Source organism: Mandrillus leucophaeus, unplaced genomic scaffold (genome assembly GCF_000951045.1).
Source record: "Mandrillus leucophaeus isolate KB7577 unplaced genomic scaffold, Mleu.le_1.0 Scaffold169, whole genome shotgun sequence".
Lineage (NCBI taxonomy): Eukaryota > Metazoa > Chordata > Mammalia > Primates > Cercopithecidae > Mandrillus > Mandrillus leucophaeus.
The window spans coordinates 703,242-711,666 of record NW_012101687.1 but is presented as its reverse complement, the minus strand read 5'-3'; the positions used below and the strand labels follow the sequence as shown (position 1 = coordinate 711,666).

The 8,425-nt window shown below is 37.4% G+C and overlaps 1 long non-coding RNA gene across 1 annotated transcript in view; it reads left to right on the top strand.

Moving 5' to 3' along the window:
• The first annotated feature begins 3,756 nt into the window (after window positions 1-3,756).
• Window positions 3,757-8,425, top strand: part of LOC105537088 — a 135,487-nt gene continuing 130,818 nt past the window's right edge. Inside the window, exon 1 of the long non-coding RNA XR_001005669.1 lies at window positions 3,757-4,096. This is a non-coding gene — a long non-coding RNA (uncharacterized LOC105537088). The remainder of the gene's footprint in view (window positions 4,097-8,425) is intronic.

The following is an 8,425-nucleotide window of genomic DNA, read 5'->3' as shown; positions in this document are numbered from 1 at the left end:
GATGGATACACATCAGCTGGACCAAACTCCTTCAATAAAGGAAAGCATGGGTTTTCTGATAACCAGAAACTATGGGAGCGAAATATAAAATCTCATCTTGGAAATGTCCATGACCAGGACAATTAAATGATGTTTTGAAATTGGGGTGTGGGATGGGTGGAAAGTTAAAAGGAACAGTTTCTTTTTTTTTTTAAAGAATGGTATAAGACTATCTTTGGAGCCACTTTTTTTTTTTTTTTTTTTCCTTTTTCTTTTTTTTAAAAGATCGAGTGGTACACTAATAAATGAGAGTTTGAAATTAGAGGTAATTTATGTTTTATCTACAGATTTCAAGACATTTGCTAGTTTTGTAGTTTCATATGATTAGTTTTCAAAGGTTACAGATAATAAATAAATCAGAAATGTTATCTTTTTGAGAACTGCATTTTTTTTTTTACACAACTATTAGCACAGTAAGAGGGAAGCACAAAAAGTTATTGTTTGTTTAAAACTGCAAGCACTTAACTCTCTTAACTCCCTTATTACCTAAACTTGCCTGGCTGCCAGGAACAGCCTTATAGAGAGAGGGAGTATTGTATTCGGAGGAAAATGCTACTGAACTATTGACTGAAAGTAAATTTAGATAAAATTAAAATATAGCTTTTTTTCCTTATGGGCGTTTGTTTTGTTTCAAGTCATCGTAAATTAGGTATTACATTGCTATCAGTGGATACAGACGCTTAGCTCTTAAAAGAATTTTTTAAAAATGTAAACTGTTGAATATTTGAAATAGCCCACTTTACCTTAATGAGTCTTGTCTGTCTTTGTTAGTCTTCAAAGAAAAACCATTTGCTACAAAAGTAAATCAGTATTTTCAATGTGCTGCTCTTGTTTTTGTTTATTAGCTAGTTCCTGTAAGCATTTCCACCAGAACTTGACACAAATCATAAGGAAGCGGTTTCTTTTAAAATACAAACCACCACCAAAAATTTAAATGTACATATTGCTTAAGTATTTGGCTGTTTTTATTTTTTAAAAGGTATAAACACCAAAAAAATTAACATTGTATGAAGATGGAAAACAAGAAGATGCACTTTCTGTAACTTTGTTTAAGGATTTAAATTACTAACTTGTGAAATCCAATTTGAATTGAACTTAACTACTGGCTTTCTTACTAGTAAAATTATATGGTTTATTTGAAATGTATACATATTGACCAATGGCCTCTCAAAAAAGCACATTTTAGGTACTGAAATAGAAGGAAAGGAAATGCATCTTCAAACATTTTTTGGAATCTCACCACATATACCTTGTTAGATTTGTGTATTGTAGGATGTTTGTTTTTGGATTTTTGTATTGTATATGAACTTTTAAAAAAACGTAACAGTTAAACACATCTTTAAAAGCATAGTCACAGACAAAAGAAACATACAGTATAAAATTTCCTTGAAAACTCCTACAATATTATGTTTGGAGGCAGCTTCAGACTGTTTTATTGGTGGTAACCACTTGCTGAGCTCTTGTAATCGGTAATAACTCTAGAGAAGCAGCCTGTGTATATTCCTAACACTTTGTTCACTAGCATTGAAGTTTATAATAGGCCCAAGTGAAGCAATGGAAATGTATATAGAATTCTTAGTTTTTACATGATTTAATTATATCAAGATATATGAATTTAACTTACTTTAATGAGGCAAACTATCCATTTTTCTCCATTTTGTTGTTAAAGCAACATAGCTCTCCTACATATTCTTTTCTTGACCCAAATGAAATATTAACCTAAGGTCAAGCAGGGAGAGAGAAATGACTAAGATGAATGTCTTTGCTAAAATACCAATAAATTTGTCAAACTCAAACTCAAACTCAAAAAAAAAAAAGGAAAAAAGGGTGGATTCACATGGCAGGATCCAGGATCCAATCAGTTTGAGCTCTGGCATCACCCCATGGCAGGATTCAGTCAGATCATGCTTCTGGCATCACCTCATTGAAAGATCCAATCAGATCATGCCTCATTACCCTACACTTATAAAACCTGACCCAGTCCATTGCTCAGAGAGATACTGCTTTGGGAACTATCTCCTGTGTTCTCCATACTTGTTACAAGTAATAAAATTGTGTTGCAAAGAAAAAGAAAAACTGTCTTCCTAGCCTAGCTAAAATCTTTCTCTCTTCAAACTCTGTCCTCTTGTATGTGCTTAGGCTTTTAGGAATAAAACTCAGGAAGTCCTGTCTCAGACAAGGAAGCCCAGTCTCAGACAAGGAAGCCCAGAGTCTTCTATCTGCTTGAATGCAGGAAGAGAAAACAGAAAATGTCTCAAAATGTTATCATGTCACAAATGTTGTTTTGCTTTTGGACTCTAGTTCCTGGGTCTGGACCATGATAAATCTGATTTCCACAACATGACATAGATACAAAGGGGTTATGGGAGTTTGAAATCCTGCTTACTATAATGTTGATTAAGAAACATGAGTCTCATCTCCACACACCCGTTAGAATGACTGTTATCAAAAAGATGAATGATAATAAGTATTAGCAAGAGGTAGAGAAGGGGAACTCTTGCACGCTTGTGGTAAGACTATTAATTACTATGGCCGTTATTAAAAACAGTATGAAGTTTCCTCAAAAAACTGAAAATAGCATTACCATATGATCCAGCAATCTCACTATTGGGTGTGAATCCAAATAAAATAAAATTAGTATGTCAAAGAGATATCTGCACTCCCATGTCCATTGCAGCATTATTCACTATAGCCAAGACAGGGAATCCACCTAACCGCCCTTCAATGGAAAAATGGATGAAGAAAGTGTGGAATATATACACAATGGGACACTCTTCAGCCTTTAAAAAGAAGAAAATTTTGTTATTTTCACAACATGAATAAACCTGGTGGACATTATGTTAAGTGAAATAGGCCAGGAACAGAAAGACAAATACTACATGATTTCACTTATATGTGGCATCTAAAAAAGTTGATCTCATTACCAGAGGCTGGATGAGGGCAGTGGGAACTGGGGAGATATTTGTCAAAGGATATACAATTTCAGTTAGACAAGAGGAATAAGTTCAAGAGACCTATTGTACAATATGGTAATAATAGTTAATAACGTATTGTATACTTGAAAATTGCTAAGAGTAGATGTAGTAGTAAAATGTTCTCACCATAAAAAAATAAATTTGTGAGGTCACACATATGTTAATTAGCTTGATTTAGACATTATACAATGCATACATATTTTAAGACATCATGCTGTACACCACAATATATACAATTTTTATTTGTCAATTAAAACATTTTTTAAAAAACAGATGAATCTCATGGTACATGGACTTGCATTAAAGATTGGGGTTCGAATTCTGCCCCTTACTACTTACCTAGCATGATAAGTAACAATCTTGGTGTTTCGCCCTTTCTTTCCTTTACCCCATCTCTCTACTACTATTTAGTTGAGACCTCCATTATCTTTCACCAAGATCAACATAACAATCTCCTAACTGGTCTCTCTGTCTGCAATCTTACCCTCTCCAGTCTATCATCCATCCTAATGATAAATGGAAATGTGGTCATCCAAAGTCCTCCATCAAAACCCTTCAATGACCTCCCATTGGCCAGAGGGCAAAGTTGGAGCTTCAAAGCAATGATTCATAGTTAATTCAATGATCTTCGTAATCCTTTATGATCAACTTCCTCTTTCCACTCAGTGGCAGATACTTGCAGTTGTCCTCCAAATTTCATACTCTCATTTTTCTTTATCAATATAGCCACACATTTTTAACTGAGCTCATTGGTCATCATAACGGAGTCTATTGAAAGTCCTCAGCAGGTGGTGTGACGATGTGACCAGCTCTGGCCAAGGAGCTGTAAGCAGAAGTGTCTTGCAGCAGCTCCTGTAAATCTTAAAAGACAGCTGGTGCATGTCTTTTTTTCCTTTTTTTTTTTTCCCCTTTCTCCTTCCTGCTGCGCCGAATATGGATATGGTGAGTGAATCTAGAGCAGTCGTTTGGAGGTATGAAGAGATCCTGGAAATAGAGGCCATGTGTATTGAAACAAAGACTGAACAACTCCAAGTTCCTGAAGACTTCATTTCACCAACCTAGAACCTCCTTGTTCATCACAGGCAGACTTATTCCTAAAGCAAACGCTGTCATTTTCCTTCCTTCTCTACTTTACAACGATGCTGAACTGCTTGTTATTCCTTGAACTGATCACATAGTTCTGTGCTTCTGTGCCTTGCCTCTTGCTGCTCCTCCACCTTATGCTTTGTCTTTCTAGCAAATTCTTTCTCATTAAGATCTACCTTGATCATGCCACTGCACTCCAGTCTGGGCAACAGAATGAGACTCCATTTCAAAAAAAAAACTACCTCTAGGGCTTCCAGTTTTGTGAAGACTACTTACTCACAGCCAGGCAAATTTGGTGATTCTTTCCATTTTCCATCATTGTATCTAGTCCATCTGCCTAACCTAGTACTGATCACGTGCTTATGTTTTGTTTACTTATGTGTTCTACATAATAGATGGTGAGCTCCTACAGGTCATGCTTTTTTTTTTTTTTCTCATCTCTATATTTCTATTGCCTAGCATAAAATTGTGACCCAAAGAATAGGGTTGCACAAATGAACAATTGAGTAAAATTCTCTGAGTTTCTATTATTTCCTCCTCTGTAAAATGGGAGTCATAATAATTCCCATTCTAGAGATTTTTGAGAGTCACATGAGAAGAAAATGAGAAGGTTCTCTGTAAACATAACACATTATCAAGAAAACCAAGGCATTGTGTGTTTATCCAAATTTCTCTTATCTGGTCAATAACCTTAGACAAATATGTTTTCTATAGAATTCAGAGTTACTGATCTATTTTATATCTACATGAAATGGAAACAAAAGAGGAATTGAAAATAGGACACACTTCTGATATTAGCCATGTAAAAATTAGTAATATAACCAAGGGTTCTTAAGGTCAATTTAATTTCTGTTGCTAGGTACTTGAATATATTTGAGTACAACTATCCTACAAACCCTTAGCTCCAGGTAACCTCTTCGGCCACTGGACAAACATTGCTCCATTTAATATAGTTGTACTTAAAACAAAAGTGGTATATATCAAGCTGATTCCACTTGCCGAAATCACTTCTGGATCGTAGAATAGGTGTAAGAGCCAAGGACTCAAGACATTCACTTTTTCTTCAAGTCAGCCGCTTTAAGAGAACACAGGATGGTCAGAGCTGGAGCTGGAGCAGGGGCAGGGTGTGCTCTTGTTTCTGCTGTTTTAACCTAAACAGCCAGGGAACTCTGGACATCCTTTGGAGAAAGTGTGACCAATGGAGCAATAGGCCTGCTCAGAGCATACTGACTTCTCTCTTGGGACTAATTCTCTCTTCCGTTCTACGCTCTACACCCTCATGAAGTCATCCACCAGAGCCATCATGTGCTTGTGTCCCTCTGTGTTCCTGCAACCATCTGCTGACTCTAGATCCTTGCTTTAGTCCTTTAACACTTCCCGGCACCAAGATCTCACGCCTGAGAGTCTAAAAGCACCACCCTCTCCCAACCCTTTTTTTTTTTTTTTTTTAACAGCAATCAATTTGCTCCCACCACTCCCAGGGAATCCAGTCTCATTTTTGCCTGTGTTTTCCTGTCTGGGGGTGGTGATGGTGGTGAGAGGGTGGAGGATAATTTTAATGTCTCTTCTTACATTATGAATCAGTGACATAAGCTTTTAAAGCCAAAAGTATTTGTAAGATCTTTTAAAATGATAGAAGATTTAACTACCTTCATTCTCCTATTTAAACTGATTCAGAAGGAAATACAGGGTTGAAAGTTAAGTTTGGGCTCTTCTCTTCTGTATATTTGCAAACGCACAAAGCTGGGTCTGTTATGTCCTGTCTGAAAGGCTATCTATTTGTACAGCTTTATGCATCTCTTCACAGAACACCCATGAAGTCACAGCTCATATTTCTGCTTTAAATATTCGATCTTTTGGCTTTAAACACCCATAAGGGTTATTTGTCAAAACGGATCTTAAACCTCTCCCCACAGCTCTGCAGCAGATCTTTAAAATCATGCTGTTGGGGTGGGAAGGAAAGGGTGGGGGAGATGGGAAAAGTTAGCCATTCAGCAAGCATTTATGGAGTGCCAAGTACGTGCAGAGCATATGGTATCTAGTAATAGGTGCAGTGAGGGAGAGAGAAAAGACATGAAGTACATGTTCTTACTCTCAAGATGGAGACAGAAACATAAGCACTGTTTGTTCAGTCTTAGATCTAGACACTTTAACCTTGTTTTCTAAAGATGTTTGTATGAAGAGCAAAAGCCAGCAACCTCAGGCATGTAAGAACATGTTAACAGCAGTGGTGTGTGTGTGTGTGGTGTGTGTGTGTGTGTGCGTGTGTGTGTGTGTGAGAGAGAGAGAGAGAGAGAGAAAGAAAGAGAGGAGGAGATAAAGCATATGTTGGTATAGGGATAGGATTAGGATGGGGGCGAAGAAGAAATAGTCATGCCTTATGTAGAAGGTCCTTTCTTGATGTGTTTTCTCAATCATCTTCTGACCCAAGATGCCTTTCCTTAGCTTTCTGAGACCACAGTAGTGAGTTCCCATGGCCCCTTTTTATAGCAACGCACTTGCCCCCAGCACTTCCCTGACCCTTGGGATCCAGTTTGTTTTTCCAGATTTGTGTTTGTTTTGGTCTTCTTTGAGGGCAAACTTTCTTTATTGTGCCTAACCATTCATTTCTGCCACATACCTCTTTGGTTCTTGTATTAGTCTGTTTTCACACTGCTATAAAGAACTGCCTGATAATGGGTAATTTGTAAATGAAAGAGGTTTAATTGACTCACAGTTCTACATGGCTGGGGAGGTCTCAGGAAATGTACAATCATGGTAGCAGGTGCAGGGAGAGCAAGGCACCTTGTTCACAAGGTAGCAGGAAGGAGAAGTGCCAAGTGAAGGAAGAAGAACCCTTTATAAAACCATCAGATCTCATGAGAACTCACTATCACGAGAACAGCATAAGGGAAACCACCCCCATAACCCAATTACCTCCACCTGGTCTCTCCCTTGACACATGGGGATTATGGGGATTAAAATTTAAGATGAGATTCAGGTGAGGACACCAAGCCTAACCCATATCAGTTCTGTACTATACTGTGGCTAGACACTTGGAAGGACACCTGTCATATGTGGGCTGTGTGGGCCCAGGAGGGCTGTCCCCATGTACTTAAGCAGGTGTGGCCTCCCTTAGCAGATATGGGTACCCAGGAGGCCCTACCAATCTGGTTCTCATGCTGTGAGTGACAACTTAGATACCACTGTAAGGTACTCTCAAATCCTTATGGAGGTGGAGACTGACAGGCTTGGATTTGAATCCCATTCCCACTATTAGCTATATTATAAAAACTTATAAAACTACATTGAGCCTCAGTTTCTTCATGTGTCCAGTGGAAATTCTCCCATAGTGTTATTATGATAGTTAAATGAATTAATGCATACAAAGGGCTTAGCATAGTACTTGGTACATAGTAAGCACTCAATGAAATGTTAGTATTATAATATAAATATAGCTTTCATTAATATGCATGCATTTACTTTGAGACTGTTCTTTGTGGCCTAAGATATATTTGTTCTGTCCTACAAAGTATATGACTAAGAGAAAAACAGGAAATGTGACTTACTCCATCCATTAAACAAGCTTTTTTAAAGCACTGACTGCATTTCCAAGTACTGTATTAGGTCCCTCCCTCCACCTCCCTTCATCCTTCCACAAACACTTATTGTGTGCCTATGAGGCACCAGGCATCGCATTGGATTCTAGGAACTAGTGATGAAATAGACAAATATGTTTCCTTCCATCACAGAGCTTATGTCCCAGGGAGAAAGACAGGTATTACACAAGTAAACCCAGGTTTACTTAGAACCAGGCATAAATTCTAGGTGCTACAGGTAGTGCTCATGGATCATGGAGACCTGCAGGGTCAGGGAGACCAGTGTGTTATGAATTTCTATTTATGAAGCTAATTTTCAAAAAGGTAAGTTACTTGGCTGCCATTAGGTCAACAACATTTTTTATTATGTCGCTGCTAGGCGTGGCTGGCATTTTCTAAGGAGATATCAATCAAATCCATAATTTTCCAACTCTGTATTTTAAGTGGCAAAATGTCTCTAAATTAGAAGATTTGAATATTATGCTTATTGATAAAAAGACATATAAAGTATCAAAACTTAAAAGAATAAGTTCACAGGTACAACCTGGTATGTGCTTTACCAAAACTTAACAAAGCATGCTTTTTATTAAAACTTCTATTCTGAACTTAGTCACCAAGTCCAGACTTAACTAGATTATTTCTTTGTACATCATCTTCCATTAGCTAAGACAAAAGCCAGAATACAAATGTGGTTCTAAAACTTCTCAAATTATATCTGTAATTTTTTCTGCAGCCAATAGCATCAAT